The sequence below is a fragment of the Odocoileus virginianus genome, chromosome 7 (genome assembly GCF_023699985.2).
Source record: "Odocoileus virginianus isolate 20LAN1187 ecotype Illinois chromosome 7, Ovbor_1.2, whole genome shotgun sequence".
Classification (NCBI taxonomy): domain Eukaryota; kingdom Metazoa; phylum Chordata; class Mammalia; order Artiodactyla; family Cervidae; genus Odocoileus; species Odocoileus virginianus.
This window is the reverse complement of record NC_069680.1, coordinates 50,617,249-50,636,426: the sequence shown is the minus strand read 5'-3', so window position 1 is coordinate 50,636,426 and position 19,178 is coordinate 50,617,249. Positions and strand designations below refer to the sequence as shown.

General features: G+C 41.7%; 1 protein-coding gene across 1 annotated transcript in view; it reads left to right on the top strand.

The window, feature by feature from the left end:
• Positions 1 to 19,178, top strand: part of LOC110130943 (uncharacterized) — a 141,547-nt gene that overhangs the window by 3,772 nt on the left and 118,597 nt on the right. The window lies entirely within an intron of this gene.

Genomic DNA, 19,178 nt, shown 5'->3' with positions numbered 1-19,178 from the left:
TTTCATTCTATCACTAAGCCTATGGAGGAAAATTGATAAAATGTGTATTTGGTACTTATCAATAGTATGTAAGAGACTCTGTCCTGAGCACCAGATGTACAAGGCTTATAAAACCATCAGTTGTCAGACAGAGAAAGAAAAACATCATATGATATCACTTATACATGGAATCTAAAAAATGATACAAAAGAACTTATTCATAAAAACAGAATAGACTCACAGGCATAGAGAACAAACTTATTGATTACTAAAGGGGATAGCACCCATCCAGTGTTCTTGCCCGGAGAATCCCAGGGACGGGGGAGCCTGGTGGGCTGCCGTCTATGGGGTTGCACAGAGTCGGACACGACTGAAGCGACTCAGCAGCAGCGGCAGAGGGGATAGCTGGAGGAGGGGGGATAGGTTAGGAGTTCGGTGTTAACCTATACTCACTACAGTACATAAAGCAGGAAAACAGAAAGACATAGTGTACAGCACAGGAATTATACTCAATATCCTATAATAACCTCTTATGGAAAAGAATATATATATATACACATATACATATGTGTGTATGATTCAGTTATATGTACATATACGCTCTACCCTTGAAACTAATACAACATTATAAATCAACGATACTTCAATTTTAAAAAATGTCAGTTGTAAGCAGCTCATAGGCAGAGGCAGAAGGCAGGGGAGGGAGTCTTCCTGGTCATCACTCTTTTACAACAGAGAGAAAAGCACATGTACTCAGAGAGGCAGAGGATAAACACCTCCCTCTGCCTGGGACTGGAGCATCCCGGAAGACTTTCCAGAGTAGGTGGCAGTCACTGACTAAGTTTTCATGGACAAGTAGGAAGGAGGCTAACAGTAAGGGGTAGATGGATAATATTTTTAACAAGAGCTTGATGTCAAGACAAGTCCGTTCACAATTTTGAGAAAAGACTTCTCTGAGAAGAATCTTAATAATATATGTGGATGTGTCAATTAAAATAGAAAAGTGGAGATTTAGAAATTGTGTGCCAGGGAAAATAAAAAGAAATTGTGTGCACAGAGAAGTGTGTGTGTGTGTGTGTGTGTGTGTGCACACGTGCAAAGGTGAGCCTATGTGATTATGCAAGATCAGAGTGAAAAGGAAATTACATTTAGTAGAAAATCAGGTCTTATTGCAGATCACATCCCTTTTCTGACATTTTTAACAGTAATTGCAGTAATTGTGACCAGGCCAGACTCCTGAGCGTTGGCTTGGGCACATGAATTCCTTTCTGTGACTCCTATAGCCTGGTGCAGAGTCAGAGTGATTGCCTCATGATGACTCATTACTCAGTGACCAGGAAAAAATTAACAGGCTTCACAATAGGTCAATGTTTTATCCAGAGAAAAGTTTAACCCTTGTGGATTTATCAGACCAAATAAATATATGACCAAATATATTCATGACATTAGCAAAGAAATTTTGCTTATTAATAAGGCTCATAATTCATGGTCTCTAGAAGCTGAGGCCAAAGCAAAATTTCTCTAGGTGCTTCAGTAGGTAACCAGGTGGGGACCCAGGAAAAAATATCCTGAAAAAAGACTGATTTGGGATTTCCCCTGTGGTCCAGAGGCTTAGACTTCATGCTCCCAGTGCAGAGGGACTGGATTCTATTCCTGGTCAGTGAATTAGATTCCATATGCCGCGACTAAGAGTTCTCATGCTGCAATTAACGATCCCACATGCCTCAACTAAGACAGCTAAATAAATAATTTTTTTTAAGACTGAGCTCATCTAGTCAAATCACCCAATTAAAAAAAGACAACTGCTTTAATTTCAATTTACATACTGAAAACCATACCCCAAATTTCTTTATCTCAACCCCTTTGCTTGTGAAGTGGAGGAAGAAGTAGAAGAATTAATTAGAAGTTAATTAAACTTCAGGCAGTTTTAATTAATGGGTTAAAAAACAATTAATATAAACTTAGAAATGTTACCTAACTAATTAGAAGAGCAATAAAAATTAGCAAAGTCATCCAATAAACCTATATTTTACCTGCAAATTTTTACATCATCACTATCTAACTAAGTGGACAAAAAAATTGGGGGGTGGGGTAGGAAGGAATTATATTTAAGTATGAACAATTCAGGGGAAAGACACCAGAGTTGGGTGAAATCAGATTTTTATTTTTCTGTACCTTTAGTGAACTATATTCAAAACTCTCTTAATTTAACATCTGGTAGCCATGGGTGATTCTAGACAGAAAGTATTAATAGATAGATCTTTATGTTAAATACACAGTGCATCCTTGGAACACATTAAGTGCTAGTCTCTTGGATCTCTCATCACACAAGGTTATAGAGAAGTTCATTACAGGGCTTCTTTTATAATGACTAGCTTTTACCTTTGCTAGTTAAATGATGAGATGGTACTGGTGATTCAGAATCAGTGTAATTCATGTTTGATGTGCAGAGTGGTTGGTTAAATAGTACATTTCCCATCCCAAGGCTATATATACCCTTGTGTACCACTCCTTGCAAGGCTAGAATTGCTGACCTGAAGACAGCCATTGCCCACCCACTGGGAAAGAGCTAGGTGACTGGATTTTAGAGCACTAAGTTCCTTTAGACAGAGAAGATGGGGGCTGTCCATCTGACCTGTTTACTTGACACTACTTTGACTCTAGCCATCAAGTCTTCATCTGGTCAACAACAGCTCACCACTCCCAGTTCTCACAATCACTTATAGTTGGCCTCACTTTGACTTGGTAGAAATACTCTAAGATACAGTTTTGCCGCCTGCAAACATGAGGTTTTCACTAGGGAAGACTGATGCCTAAGATGTGACTGAGGTGGGCACGGTCAGGGCATCCTATCCAAGAGCAGTGTTTCCTGACCTCAGCACTATTGACCTCTGGAGCCAGATAATTTCTTGTGGAGGGCTGTCCTGTGCACTAGAGGTTGGTCAGCAGCATCCCCGGCCTTTCCTCATTACATGCCAACAGGAACCGTACAGCCTGTGACAATTAAAAATGTCTCCAGACATCACCACATATGCCCCGGGGAACAAATAGCCCCTAGTTGAGAATCGGGATCTTCGATCCATGTCCTGTTAGGTGGAAACTCCCAGGACCCTAGTGCTGTGTGTGTTTAGTCGCTCAGTCATGTCCGACTCTTTGCAACCCCATGGACTATAGCCCACCAGGATCCTCTGCCCATGGGGATTCTCCAGACAAGAATAGTGAAATGGCTTGCCATGCCCTCCTCTAGGGGATCTTCCCCACCCAGAGATCGAACCCCGGTCTCCCACATTGCAGGAGGATTGTTGACCATCTGAGCCACCGGGAAGCTCAAGAATACTGGCGTGGGTGGCCTATCCCTTCTCCAGGGGATCTTCCTGAAGAGGAATTGAACCAGGGTCCCCTGCATTGCAGCCAGATTCGTTACCAGCCGAGCTACTAGGGAAGCCCCCCAGGACCTTAGATCCATGTCCTAATAGGTGGAAGCCCCAAAGATCCTAGATCCATGTTCTAATAGGTGGAAGGTGGAATTCCTGCTCCCTGGTAAGTGTGAAGAATCTTAGTATCTTCTCTTGTGATGTAAGAAAAAAAAGGCATCCTCCCCTACTGCACTTCATAGCCCCCATGTAAGCTGAACTCAAGCCAACCTCCAACAGGAAGCTCCTAACTTGTTTTTTCACAAGTTTGATAAATCTCTGCTGATGTCACCCTGCAAGCAGTCAGGTTTTTAAAAATATTTATTTATATGGCTTCACCAGGTCTTAGTTGCAGAATGTGGGATCTAGTTCCCTGAATAGGGATCGAACCAGGACCCCCTGCATTCGTTGTTGCTGTTCAGACACTCAGTTGTGTCCCGACTCTTTTCGACCCCATGGACTGCAGTGTGCCAGGCTTCCCTGTCCTTCACTATCTCCTGGAGTTTGCTCAAACTCATGTCCAATAAGTCAATGATGTCAACCAACCATCTCATCCTCTGCCCACCCCTCTTCTTTTGCCTTCAATCTTTCCCAGAATGAGAGTCTTTTATGAGTCAGTTTTTCCCATCAGGTGGTCAAAGTATTGGAGCTTCAGCATCAGTCCTTCCACTGAAAATTCAGGGTTGTTTTCCTGTAGGATTGACTGGCTCTGATCTCCTTGCTATCCAAGGGACTCTCAAGAATCTTCTCCAGTACCACAGTTCAAAAGCATCAATTCTTTGGCACTGAGCCTTCTTTATGGTCCACTTGGAGTCTTAGCTACTGGACCACAGGGAAGTCCCTCAGTTTCTCTTGTAATGATTTTGCTGCTGGGACTCCATCTTCTTTTCCTTGCTCTTTTGTGAATTTTTTTTCAGGTCTCTAAGTTTACTGGGATGCAAGATTTTTTCCTATATATTCCATGTCTCCCTGTCACGTGGGTTGAAATTATTCTCTTTGCTGTTACCCAAAACCACACAGCCTTGAATCCTTCTGAATTCTCTCCATAGTATTGTCCACATGATTTTATCCTTTGTCGATTGCTTATCCTATGACGATTGCATATCCTATATCCTTGCAGTCATAGTCTAGACCAGAGCTCTCCATCCCAACGCACCCAAGAAGAAAACCCATAGATATAATCATGTCCATGGTCATTCTCAACTTGGGAAGCAAACCTTGATCTTGCCCTTTTCTCCTGCCCATCCACCCTCTTCACCTAGAGAAATCTGGCATTGACTTAAGGAATTGGTTCTCACCCTGGAGCTGACATCATCAGGGGCTGTTGATACAGATTGCTGGGCCCCAGTCTCAGACTTTGGATATGGTCAGGGATGAGGTGCAATGATGTGCAACTGTAGTAAGTTCCAGGTGATCTTGGCTTGAGCCCCAGACACCACACCTTGAGAACCACTGCCCTTAGGTGTGATGGGAGAGGGAAAAGCTCTCCCGGTGAATCTGGTTGGGTGGGGTGCCCAGTTAGTGCAGAATCACTGCTTAATTTTCCCTTTTCCCCCCAAAGATCAATGTTTCTTGACAAGTTCCAGATCACCAGCAATGCCAGCTGAGCTTGTAAGGAACTGTGAGAAAGCTTCCATACCTCAAGGAACAAAGGAAGTAGGCTCAAACAAAAGTACCCAGCATTTATATTTAAAATGGAGAGCCAACAAAGACCTTCTGTATAGCACAGGGAACTCTGCTCAATATTATGTAACAACCTCAATGGGAAAAGAATTTGAAAAAGAATATGTACATGTATATGTAGAACTGAACTACCTTGCTGTATACCCGAAGCTAACATAACAATGTCAATCAACTATAGTCCAATATAAAATAAAATGTTTTTTAAAAAAGGTACAAGCCTTCAGTTGTATAACAAATAAGCGACAAGAATGTAACATACAGCATAAGGAAGATTATGTTCAATAATATTGTAATAACTTTGTATGGGGACAGATGGTTACAGATGATTACTATTATGGTGATCATTTCACAAAGAATGCCAATGTCAAATACTATGTAGTATACCTGAAACTAACATAATACTGTGCATCAAATGTATTTCAATTAAAAATATATATCTAAAAAAATATAGCACTACAATACATATACACTTCAGTTTCTTCACCCACAGGTGGATTTCCAGCTGTGCTGGCTTTTCAAAAGGAGATGCTTTGCCATATTCTTTCCATGAAAGAGATAATATTTGCTAACATTGAAACTTATAGATATTTATTAGGCAATTATTTTTAGAAATAGGGGAGAGAGCAGGAACCTTGGAATGGGAGTACCTGGGCTCTAGTCTGGGTTGCCTCATGGCATTTTACAAATACTCAGTCTTCTCATCTATAAGGTGAGGGACCTACATCTCTTCTCAGAGGGCCCTTGCTAGAAACACTTTCTTAAAAAGGAAGGAAGAAAGGAAGCCTGTAGGATCTTATTGATTCAAACATTCCCAATTTGATGTGCCAAAGGTCTGGTCTTGATGAGCCTAGCTGGTCTCCCTCAAATGAGTCTGCAGCATCACTCAAAAATGAGGCCATTGATGGCACATTTTAACATATTCATTATGGTAGGCTGAATAATGCCCCCCGCCACCGAAATGTCCAGATGCTATTCCTGGAAAATGTGAATTTTATATGGTAATGGGAACTTTGCAGATATGATTAAGTTAAAGAATTCTGAGATGGGGAGATTAGCCTAGATTATCCGAGTGGGCCCTAAATGTAATTACAAGTGTCCTTGTAAGAGGGAAACAGAAATGCGATGACAGAAGAGGAGATGGCCGTGTGGTGGCAGAAGCTGGGGGAGAAAAGGTGACGTGATGTGAGGACGTGAACCAAGGAATCAGGACAGCCTCTAGAAGCTGGCAAAGGCAAGGAACAGATTCTCACCTGGAGCCTCCCCCTGACACTTGATACTTTTACCCTGCTGACACCTTGGTTTTCCTCCCTTAAGACTCATTTCAAACATCTGCCCTCCAGAACTGCAAGAGAAAAAAAAAAGTATGCTGTTTTGAGCCATCAAATGTGTGGTAATTTGTTTCACAGCCGTGAAAACACTAATATCTGTTTATGGAGCGCCTCCTATGGGACAGGTACTTTACACACAGTATCGCTAATTACTGCACTACCAAAGCAGTGTGGATATTATAATATCTTCTAATACATACATATGTTAACTGAGGCTCAGAGAGGCAAACTATTATAACCCAAACCATACACGTAATCAGTGATGGAACCCAGATTCAAGCCGAGGTCTGCCTGATGCCGAAGTCTTTGCCTTTTGTTATATGTTTCTGACCACAAGAAAAATGTACTGCAAGTACTTAGCACCATGTTTGGCATATGGTTAGATCTTGATTAATGTTAGCTTTTGTTATTGTCATTATATGTGTGTGTCTTTGACTACAGCTGCCAGCCCAAGTGTACATGGAGCATGATTAGCCTACAGCCAGGGTGGCCTAGGGCCCGGCAGATGGAAAGGGTCCTTTTGGCCTTCCCATAACGCACGTGCCTGGAGAGCTTCAAAGCCACAGAGATGCTCTTCTATTTCCACATATCCCTCCTTCCACATATCCCACTGTTTCTTTCTTTCTTTCTTTTTTGTTTTTAAGATTTTTTTGATGTGGGCCATTTTTAAAGTCTTTGTTGAATTTGTTTACAATATGGCTTCAGTTTTATGTTTCAGTTTTTTATCTGCAAGGCATGTGGGATTTTAGCTCCTTGAACAGGGATTGAATCTGCACTCCCTGCATTGGAAGGAGAAGTCTTAACCACTGGACCACCAGGGAAGTCCCTCCCACGGTTTCTAGAAATGAGAAAAGAAAAGGAGCTACAGCCTAAAGGAGAATGAGTGGGAAAATGTACAGAGAGAGGACCTCTTAGACTGAGCCTCTTTAAGCTGGTATCCTGCTAAACTGATTCCTTCTCTGCCTGTCTTTAAAGGTCCTCGGATAGACCTCTGTGCCTGCATTGACACTCTCCTGGAAACTCCACATCCTCATTTTCAGCCTCACACATATTGCTGTTTGAGAAGCAGAGGGACTGAAGAGCAGTGGGATACAGGCAGAAAGTGAGAGAACCCTCTCCTAAAAACAAATACCTCTTCTTGTTTTCTTCTTCCATCTCGGTACTGGAATACCTCAACATTAGTTTATATCAATATATCAAAAAGAATATATTTTCATGTGAAGAGACGTAAAATTTGAAGTGTGGCAAAATGTTCTTATCATGGTGTGGGAAAACAGGTCCCTAAGAGATCTGAGCAGATAAAGCAAGTGTGTGACATGCATGGTTCCTTTTCCCCATCGCTGACCTGTGGCAGGCATCACTAGTCGATCACAGCACTCTTCTCTACTGAAACCCAACCAATTAATTAGAGATGACACTATAAAGGCCACTTACTTGGGACTTCCCTGGTGACCCAGTGGTTAAGACTCTGAGCTTCCAGTGCAGGGGGTGCAGGTTTGATTCTTAGTCAGAGAACTAAGACCCCACGTGCCACATAGTGTAGTCCCAAAAAGAAAAAAAGGACACTTATATGGCATGCTTGCAATATGACATAACTTTGAAGATTAGAAACTCTGAAAACTCTTCCTCAGTTGCAATTCACTTATCAATTTTCTGAATTCTTTCTGAATTCTACCCCTCTATTAAAGTCCAGGTCTCCTCCTACCCACTCTGGGGAGCCTCCTCAATCACGCTCACGTTGAGCTTCCCTAAACTCCTCTCCTTAGCTTCTGATATATTCTGGAGAGGATCCAGATTTTGTGGGGACTGAAACTTGACAACAGCACTGTAATATTTTCTATAGAGAAACTGGAAAGACTATATATTATTTTCATTTTTAAGGAGACCTTTGAAGAATGGCACTTTGAGAGTTAAATCATTTCAGCAAGCCTGCTTATCTAAACAATAGAATTTTAGCCACATTAAGTTTGGGCTGTTGCTTTCAAGGGTATTATTCTTTAAGTGGAATGTATCATCATCTTCGGTCATTGAACTAACTGGCCAAACATAGTTGGTGTATATTGTTTTCCTCTGCTTGTGTCCTTGGGGTTATAAGTTAGGGATGTGAATGGAACAACACAAATCAAATACTTCCCTAACCAACTGCCATGATGTGTCTTATGGGAGATAACCTCAGCCAGTTCAGGGAAGTGGTTTAACTGTGAAGAAGAACATGGGATTTTTGTTGACAAGCACTCATTCAGCAGACACTTATAAATACCAATATTTGAGTCTTTACTATATGCCAAACACTACTGAATACTCTGAGGATATAGTGGTGAATAAGACAGAAAGATATTTCTGCTTCTATGGAACTTGTATTCTGGTAGGACGGATAGGCACTAAACAATAGCCTAGAAAATTCCTATAGAAATGAGAGCTATGCAGAGAAGAAAATGGTTGATGATAAGGCATAGACCAGTCAATTCTAAAGGAAATCAACTATGAATATTTTTTGGAAGTGCTGATGCTGAAACTGAAGCTCCAATATTTTGGTCACCTGATGGGAAGAACTGACTCATTGGAAAAGACCCTGATGCTGGGAAAGATTGAAGGCAGGAGAAGGGGATGACCGAGGAGAGGATGGTTGGATGGCATCACCCACTCAATGGACTTGAGTTTGAGCAAGCTCTGGGAGATGGTGAAGGATACGGGAGCCTGGTATGCTGCAGTCCATAGGGTCCCAAATGGCCAGACACAGCTTATTGACTGAACAACAACAACAACAAAAACAACAAAGCATAGATTGGATAATCAAGGAGGATTTCTGGGGGAAAATGATCTTGAGGCTAAGATAAGAAGGAAGCAACTGGGAAGACCTGGAGGAAGGGCAGAGAAAATGCTCCAGGCAGAGGAAGCATTGTATGCAGAGATCATAAGGGCATTAGGATCTGGGCATGTCTCAGAAATAGAACTGAGGCTGTTGAAGCTGGGACCTGCAGGGGAAAAGGGCAGAGATTGAGGTCAGTCAGGCAGGCAGCAGGGGACCATGTCAGGCTTTGCAGGCAGGATAAGAATTTGGTTTTAACTCCAAAGGCAATAGAAGCCACCGGAGGGTTTTAAGCAGGACAGTCATGGGATCTAATTTACATTTTGTTTTTTAAGCTGGGCCACTTGGCTTCTGAGATTTTAGCAGGGATCAAACCTGGGTCCATGGCAGTAGTGAAAGCACAGAGTCCTAACCACTGGGTTGGCAGGGAATTGCCTAGTTTACATTTTTAAAAGAACATTCTTGAGGCAGTGAGAAGAGTGAATTATAGGGAGGAGAGGGGGCAACAAGGAAACCTGGTTAGGATTGAAGGACAGTATTCTGGGTAAGAGACGGTGGCCTCAGAAGAAGGATGGGGCTATTGCACAGACAGACCAGGCTACTTGACACGTGAGCTAGGAGAAGTCACTCAAGTCAACTTCTATATGTGCTAAGTTGCTTCAGTTGTGTCCAACTCTTTACAACCCCATGTACTGCAGTCCACCAGGCTCCTCTGTCCATGGAATTTTCCAGGCAAGAATACTGGAGTGGGTTGCCACGTCCTCCTTCAGGGAATCTTCCCAACCCAGGGATCAAACCTATGTCTTTTAGGTTTCTTGTATTGGCAGGTGTGTTCTTTACCACTTTACCTGGGAAGAAGCTCCAAGTCAACTTGAAAGTGAAAGTGTGCTCAGTTGTGTCTGATTCTTGGTGACCCCTGTGGACTGTAGCCCACCAGGCTCCTCTGTCCATGGGGTTTTCCAGAAAAGAATACTGGAGTGGGTTGCCATTTCCTCCTCCAGGGGATCTTCCCAACCCAGGGACTGGACCTAGGTCTCCTGTGTTGCACACAAATTCTTTATTAACTGAACCACCACGGAAGACCAAGTCAACTTGGTAAAACCTAATTCCCTCAACAATAAAAAGTGGAGAATAATATGCATCTCAAAGATTTGTTTAGGGGTTAAATGAGATAAAACAGAGTGCCCAGTACTACGTGACAGTTCAGAAAACCAAAGGCTAGGGTGCTGGCAGTCTCCATCAGGAGTCAGCAGACTTGGGCTCCTCTGGCCCACCACTTGTTTTATTAACAAGTTTTTTTGAGCATTGCCATGTCCATGTGTTAGGTATGCTTCACGTCATGGAGCAACAGTAAAGTTGGGTAGTTGTAACACAAACCACATGGCCTGTAAAATCTCAAATAAGTATTCTCTGCCCTTTACAGAAAAGTTGATTGACCCCTAGATTAGAATGAAGAGTAAGCAGAATATGAGAGGCATGCTAATCTATACACTTGGCAGGCAGTGCATTTGGAGAAATTTTAGTGTCATGTCATAGATGGTATTTTTCAAGTTCTCTGCAAAAGTGCAAAAGAGAAGGCCCTTGCTGTAAAGAGGTGATTCATAAAGGGATGCAGCTGAAATGAACTTTAAATGTCATTGTTGCATAAATCAACCATGTAACATTTATATAGTGCCCCTGTATTTCCATTCTATTTATCAGTACTTTTATTAAAATAATCCACTCTGGATTTATAAACTTACTGTGAGACAGAATAAGCAATGGAAAAGATACATATCAATAAACTGGAAGAACCATAAACAGAATACTGAGCTCAGCCAGGCGCTCAACAAACACAGCCTTAGCCTTCTTTCCTGAGCACCCTCAACTAGAGTCAATACCATTCATTTCACTGGGAATTCGAGTAAGGGTAATAGGAGAAGTTTGCTTTTCCTTATTACCATGTAGCTGAAAGTCACACATTTATTTTAAATTGCTAACTAGTTTTGCTTCATGTTAGCTTTTTATATGTATTTTTGCAGATTGATATTACTATTATTCACATTGCTGTTGTTCAGTTGCTAAGTCGTATCTGACTCTTTGGGACCTCATGGACTGTATAGCCTGGCAGGCTCCTCTGTCCATGGGTTTCTCCACACAAGAGTACTGGAGTGGGTTGCCATTTCCTTCTCTAGGGGACCTTCCCAGACCCAGGGATTGAACTTGGGTCCCTGCATTGGCAGGTGAATTCCTTATCACTGAGCCAGCAGGGAAGCCGTTATTCATATTACCATCACTTTATGTGTTTTGAAGCCCCAGACCAAAGTAGAAAATAGGAATTAATGCTGCTGCTGCTGCTAAGTCACTTTAGTCTTGTCCAACTCTGTGCGACCCCATAGACGGCAGCCCACCAGGCTCCGCCGTCAGTAGGATTCTCCAGAACACTGGAGAGGGTTGCCATTTCCTTCTCCAATGCACGAAAGTGAAAAGTGAAAGTGAAGTCGCTCAGTCGTGTCTGACTCTTAGCAACTCCATGGACTGCAGCCTACCAGGCTCCTCCAACCATGGGATTTTCCAGGCAAAAGAGTACTGGAGTGGGGTGCCATTTCCTTCTCCGATAGGAATTAATGAAAAGTTGCTAAAATCAAAACGTGGAGGTAGAATAGACTTAACCTTTTAAGTTTTCTTCTGTAACCTTACCATGAAGTTTATTATTATTATAAAGATTATTATGATGATAAAGTTTATTAGGCCCGTGTCATAAACTACTTTGTGATTGGTTTCTTTTCTCTTTTGCAAAGGGGTTTTTCTCTAACTTTTGAATATATAAAGCTGTAGCCCTGTAGATTAATGTGACATGTAGTTTTAAAATATGAAAATTAAATATGACTTTAAAAATATCACTTGTAGAAAAATAAGCCCCAAATAAATTGATACATATAACTAATGATTTCTAATTAGGGTCTATTTTCCCTTAGACATCTAAAATGTTTTTGTTAAAATATAGTTGATGTACAATACTGTGTTAGTTTCAGGTGTAGAGTAAAGTGATTCAGTAATACATACATATATATATTTTCAGATTTTTCATTACAGGTTGTTACAAGATATTGAATATTATCCCTTGTGTTATGTGGTAAACCCTTGTTTCTTATCTATTTTATATATAGCAGTGAATAGCTATTAATCCCTTACTCTTAATTTATCCCTACTCTCCACCCTTTCCCTTTTGGTAACCATAGTTTGTTTTCTCTTTGTTAGTCTGTTTCATAAATAGATTCATTTGCATTATTTTTTAGATTTCACTTATAAGTGATATCCTGTAATATTTATCTGTCTTACTTCACTTAGTATGATGATTTCTAGGTCCATCCATTTTGCTGCAAATGGCGTTATTTCATTCTTTTCGTGGCTAAGTAATATATGTACAATAGAAACTTCTTCTTTATCCATTCATCTGTTGATAGACATTTATGTAGCTTCCTTGTCTTGACTACTGTAAATAGTACCTCTATTAACATTGGGTGTGTGTGTATCTTTTTGAATTAGAGTTTTCATCTTTTCCAAGGAGTAGATACTCGAGAGTGAATCTGTTGGATCATATGGATGATTGGATTTTTAAAATCAATAATTAGTTATCTTAAATATGTTGAGTCAACAATACTTCTCATTTCCTGGGGGAATATCAGAAACATCTCTATTTATTTTTAAACATTTAAGGAATTAAGAAATGGAAATAGATATTAAAATAAATTACTTAACCATATTCTACATGGGATTGCAAAACTTACTCAATAAACATTATACTCTCATTCCAGTTGACTTTGATAAAAATATTGCTAGGCCATAATCTTTATTGTGTATTTAGAAGTATGAGTTTCTACCCAGTTGAGACCACAAATGGAGGAGAGAAAGCCAAAAGCCACAAGAAAGAAAACATTTTGGTTCAACTTTGTGCTTGCTGAGCTGTTTTCCCTCATAAAAATTTACAAATTAAAGGACATATTTCTGCATATGATCACAGTCCCCACGGGCAGGGGTAACCAAATATACAGAGATATTTCTTTTTTATTTGAAAAATGCTTTTCTATTACTTGCTTATTTTATGAAACAAATACACATTTGCTAACCATAATCTCCTGAACTTTAAAAACATTTCTCACAGGCTAAAAATTTCTGTATTAACTCTTGCTTCCTTGTTGATTTGAGATTGCAGGGACACCACGTGAGAAAGCAGCCTCTCTCTCGCTAATGGTCAGGTGGAAAATTCCTCCTGTTTAAACATAGTCATGAGTTAGAGACTAATTATAGTAGGAATAACTCTGGACAGAATAGAGTGTCCAGTTGAAGTTGTGGAGAAATATCATAAGTGTCGAAGCAGAATGAAGAAAAAAGAGGGGAAAGTGTGTATGGTCTTCCTTTAGCTGGTGGTTCTTGAGCTAACAGTAGGTGGCTTAAGGATAAGGCATTAAATAATACCGAATAAGAATTAGTTATTACCTTTTCAGTTCTTTTCCACTCCTTCAGTTAACATTAAAGAGAAAGATCACATCTAGTGGCAATTTTCACATCCACTTAACACTTTCTAAGTCTCTCTCTCTCTCTTTTTTTTTAACAAAAAGAAAGGGTTTCAGCAGAATACAGAATAAAACAAGGAATTAATATTTTGTTTTATTTTGTTTTCATCATATTGTTTATTGCAAGGGAAAGTGATTTTCCATTAGGGTAAGAAGAAAAAGCTTCTTTTAAAAATAAATGGGTTGGGGCTTCCTTGGTGGCTCAGTGGTAAAGAATCTGCCTGCTAATTCAGGGGACATGGGTTCGATCCTTGGTCTGGGGAGACCCCACATGCCAAGGAACAAATAAGTCCGTGCCTCACAACTACTGAACCTGTGCTCTAGAGTCCAGGAGCCATAGCTACTGGGCCACAAGCTATAAATACTGAAGCCCGTGCACCCTAGAGACCATGCTCCACAACAAGAAACACCATTGCAATGAGAAGCCTGTGTACCGCAAATAAAGAGTAGCCTCAACTCTTTGCAACTAGAGAAAAGTTTTTGTAGCAATGAAAACCCAGCCTAAACAAACCAACAAATGTGTTTAGCTAGAAAGTAAGCTAATTTAAATAAAAATATTATGTAATGAAAGTGATGTACAAATATGACCAATGTTGTAAAGTGACAGCATATTACACTTAGAATATACTGTAGGAGTCCTCTAAATAGAGATTAAATCCTTTTCACCCAGACTTCTTCCATTCTTCCTATTTTTATCTTTCCTTCTTTCTCTCTTGCCCACTGTCCTTTTCTACCTTCTATCATTCAACAAGATGTATTGAAATGATGTACAATATAAGATGTATTGTATATGATGTGCCTGAGATTGTGCTGGGCACAACAAATCCAGAAATACAAAGATTAATATGTAGTTATCTTTGCTTTGTTGGAAGCTCAGTCTCACTGGTGACACAGATATGCAAACAGTTATTATACAGTGAGAAATCTGGTGTGTGTGCAGGGTATCCAGAGAAGGTATACAATGTGGGAAGCAAGGAAGGTATCAGGTTTCAACTTTGGGAATCAGTTCTATGAAATACAGTCTAAGTCACAAATATCAGTATATCCTTAATTTATTCAGCAAACCTCTCTAGAACCAGAAATTACATTAGATACTGGGGATTTGGACATGAAAAAAGATACAGGTGAAGCTTCAAGCAGTTTTTGATCAGAATGGGAGAAACACAAGAAAAGCAATGGTCGTATGTGTCTATATCCTCTAACTGAAATCATAAGAGGCTGGGGCAGGTACCCCATAATGGAAACACATTCAATCACTCTAAATGGAATAAAGATAATAAACAGCCTCACATCAATTCAGTGGAGGTTGCTGGCTTTTGTAATGTTTAAGGTTTCTGAACTGCAAAAAATGTAGACCTATTCTTCACAATAGGGCCTCGCTTTTTGCAATTCACAAAGCTTAAACGTTACTATAGTCCATAGGGTCACAAAGAGTCAGATGCAACTGAGCGCACACAGCACACTCTTCGGGATAACTAGAGGTATGTTGCTTTGGAAGAACAAAGAAAGGGCGATGTGCCACATTTTAATATCAGTAGAAGAAGGGTCAGGGAAGGCTTCCTAAAAGATGGAATTTTTTGCCAGGGTCTTGGGGGATGAATAGAAGTTAACCTGACAGAGATGTGGGGGCGGGGGGGCTTCCCAAGTCAGTGGTAAAGAATCTGCCTGCCAATGTCAGAGACAGACAAAGGCTCAACGTCGGAGACAAAGGTTCGATCCCTGGGTCAGGAAGATCTCCTGGAGGAGGAAACAGCAGCCCACTTCAGTATTCTTGCCTGGGAAATCCAATGGACAGAGAAGCCGGGCAGGCTACAGTCCACTGGGTCACAAAGAGTTGGACATGACTGCTCATGCATGCAAGCCCCACAGAGATGATGGAGGAGGCAGAGGGTTGGAGGATGGGGAGAAGGGTTTTCTAGGCGGTAGGGACAGCCTGTAGAAAGACAATGAATGCAAATAATTCAGAATGGCTGTGTGTGTGGTGTGCTGAGACCGAGATGAGGAAGAGCATGGAGATGGAAATGCTGAGATCAGGTGGGGGCAGCAGACAGGGTACCCCTCCTAAATCTAATCTTATCCTGAAGGATAAAGAGAGATTTAAGAGGTTTTCAAATCATGTTTACAGTCATGTGAGCAGATTTGAAATTACAGAACAATCCTAATATTGGATGACAGAACTGATGCTCTATCCAAAACTGAGGCAATTGTTGGTCTAGGTGAGAGATGATGAGAAACTGCAAATCGGCATGGTTTGGCACATAGTAATTGCTCAATAAATCATGGCACTGAGACGGGCGAAGACTGGGCTGTAGTGGGGATGGCTAAGAGGGGACAATTTAGAGATGGTGGGAAGAATTATCTGGAACTCATTATCTGATTGGACTTACAGGGAGCAGGGGTTAGGGCAGGGAGTCTTCTCCCTTCCAAAACCTCCATCTCTCCTCTCTGGCTTCAGGGTCTGTGTTGCTTGGTGTTCCAATTTTTTTTTTTTGCCTCAAGGCATGTGGGATTTTAGTTCCCCAAACAGGGGATCCAACTGGTGCTCTCTGCAGTGGAAGTCTTAACCACTGGACCACCACCAAGGAAGTCCCAAGGTGTTCTATTTTGGAAATGATGAAATATGGGTTTGGGGTTCAGGGAAATTAAGTTGGATTTGGGAGATGTTATGTGAAAGCTGCGAGACTTCCCTGGTGGCTCAGAGGCGAAGAATCTGCCTATGGTGCAGAAAATTCCTAGGTTGAGAAGATCCCCTGGAGAAAGAAATGGCAACCCACTCCAGTATTCTTGCCTGGAGAATCCCATGGACAGAGGAGCCTGGCGGGCTACAGTCTATGGGGTTGCAAGAGTCAGACACGACTTAGCAACTAAACCGTCACCAGCACCATGTGAAAGCTGTAGCCTTCATGTGGGTTGGATTAGAGAGACAGCCCATGGTTTGAGAAGTTAGGAAGACTGAGATCAAAATCCTAGAAAAGACGTAAGGGGAAAGGAAAGGAACTGTCAACTGTGTTAAGTGCCCTCAAAAGATGAACTGAGATAAGAGATGGAAAAATCCTTGATGGACGTGGCAAATAGGAGGTCAACGGTGATCTGAGAAGAGCTGTTTCTGTAGCTGAGGAGGGACAGAGGCTGGTCACTCTGAAGTAGAGGAGTGTGCAGGTGAGGAAGCAGGGACATAGGGCTGGCTGCTGTCCTTTTAAGACCTGGCTGTGAATGGGGGCGGGCACACAGAGAAGGACAAAATTAGAAACAGTCATGGTCTGTATCGAAAGGTTCTGGGGAGGAGAGATGCTGCTCCACTCCCAGCAGTCAGCTTTTTTTGGTAGTGCTGCAGCTGGCTTTTGGAGGAGAGTCTTTAACCTGAACACAAGTATTGCTCGGAAAGAGACGGCCACAGAGGCTGGACTGGACTGGATTTGCAGGAATGTACTGTCTTTCTGGGCTCACGTCCCAGGTGCTGCTGCTTGCGCTAACTTCCTGTAAAGTTTTGCTCCTTCCTCCCTCTATTGTCTACCTGGTTGGCTGCTTGCCACTTGTTTAAGATGGCTCTTAGGACTGTGTGGGTGCCCGGGAGCTGGCTCGTAAATTAGCTGTGTGTGCACATGATTTACCAAGGTGATGCTCTTCCAATGTCGCCACTAATTGTTCTTTAGCTTATACTTTCTGCATCACACATTTGATTTAGTTCTATCAGTTCCAATGAGTGGCTAAGGAGATGAAGGGCTTCCCTGGTGTCTCATTAAAGAATCTGCCTGCAATGTGAGAGACCAGGGTTCGATCCCTGGGTCAGCAAGATCCCCTGGAGAGAGGGAATGGCAACCCACTGCAGTATTCTTGCCTGGAGAATTCCATGGACAGAGAAACCGGGTGAGATACATAGTCCATGGGGTCTCAAAGAGTCAGAGGGGATAAAGCACCAGTCTAGGCACAGTGAAGATGGAAGAAAACAGGGCATTTGCCTCCATGGATCTTATAATCCAAATCATGGCACTATCTTCTAAATAATGGTGACAATGCCTCTTAAAATGTAGATCTTTCTGAAAAATTGATGAACACTATATACCTTGCTTCCATGAAACAGCACAAAGAATTTAACATAAATTTTCAGAGAGTTTGTGGACTTGCTAAATTCCGAAGTGGTTTTTCAAATTCAAGTTAAGCATGCCCGAACTATAGAGTTGTAGGTGCTCCATTATTTCGTGACCTCGGCTAAAATAACATTTCTGAGCCTCTGTTTCCAGATTGTGCTGCCTGTCTTGAGAGGATTTTGTGAGGACTAAATGAGACGTTATGAATATGGGACTTAGCACAGAGCCCACCCACCACAGAGCTGATGGCAATAAATGTTATTTCAGCTTTTAGCGTGTTATGGAGGAAGTGAGCTAGGTGTTCAGCCCCAGGCACAGCTAACTCACGGCTCTCTGGTGCAGGAGTTATTCCAGGATTTCCTGGTCACTAGTTGGTGAAAATGCCAACTAATGAGTTTCCCATAATTCAGTCATTCCCTAACGTCTCTAGAATTCTTGCTTTATCTTGCTACTGCTAAGTCACTTCAATCGTGTCCGACTCTGTGCAACCCCATCCCTGGGATCCTCCAGGCAAGAACACTGGAGTGGGTTGCCTTTTCCTTCTCCAATGCATAAAAGTGAAAAGTGAAAGTGAAGTTGCTCAGTCATGTCCAAGTCTTCGAGACCCCATGGACTGCAGCCTACCAGGCTCTATCCAAATGATTAAAATCTTTATTTATATAGATAAATAATAGATAGTAAGACATATTTTATTATCATTATATAATGTTGTTAAACTTATACATACTTGCTTAAAAAGAAAACTTTGGATCCCAACCATCAATAAAAAACACCTCTGTTATTTGCCATAAACAGAAAGTGACAGTAAACAATGAAACAAAACAATGAACATTTAGTTAGCTACTAGTGCTTACCTAGGGTTTTTAATCTGGGCCCTGATAAATAGGAAGTTTAGCCAGTGTTTGAGAAAGAATACTTTCCTCTAGCAATCAGAAGAGCTGAGGGAGAATTGAAAAATAACTTTCTCTCCAATATGATTGGCTGTCCCTTAATGCCTGGGCCTGCTCCCAGTACCTGACTCTAGAGAGGGGCTCCCCTTTGGGAGGCTTTCCTCCCTCTGCACCCCAGCCTGAATAAGCTCTGTGGGAGCGGCATCCTGCATCCAACTGTCTCCCAGGACAGCAGCTCCGTGAAGCCTTGCCATTTGAGCTCCTAGAAACAAGGGCACTCAGAGGTCCTGCCCCTATTTCCTTGATGGATCAGGCTCAGCGTCTGGCTCACACGCTCACACCCCACTCCAGAGTTTCATATTTTCACTGGACAGGTAGCTGAGGCCACCTAAGTGCCGCTGGGACCTCGGATGGGTGGAAGGAGGCTAGGAA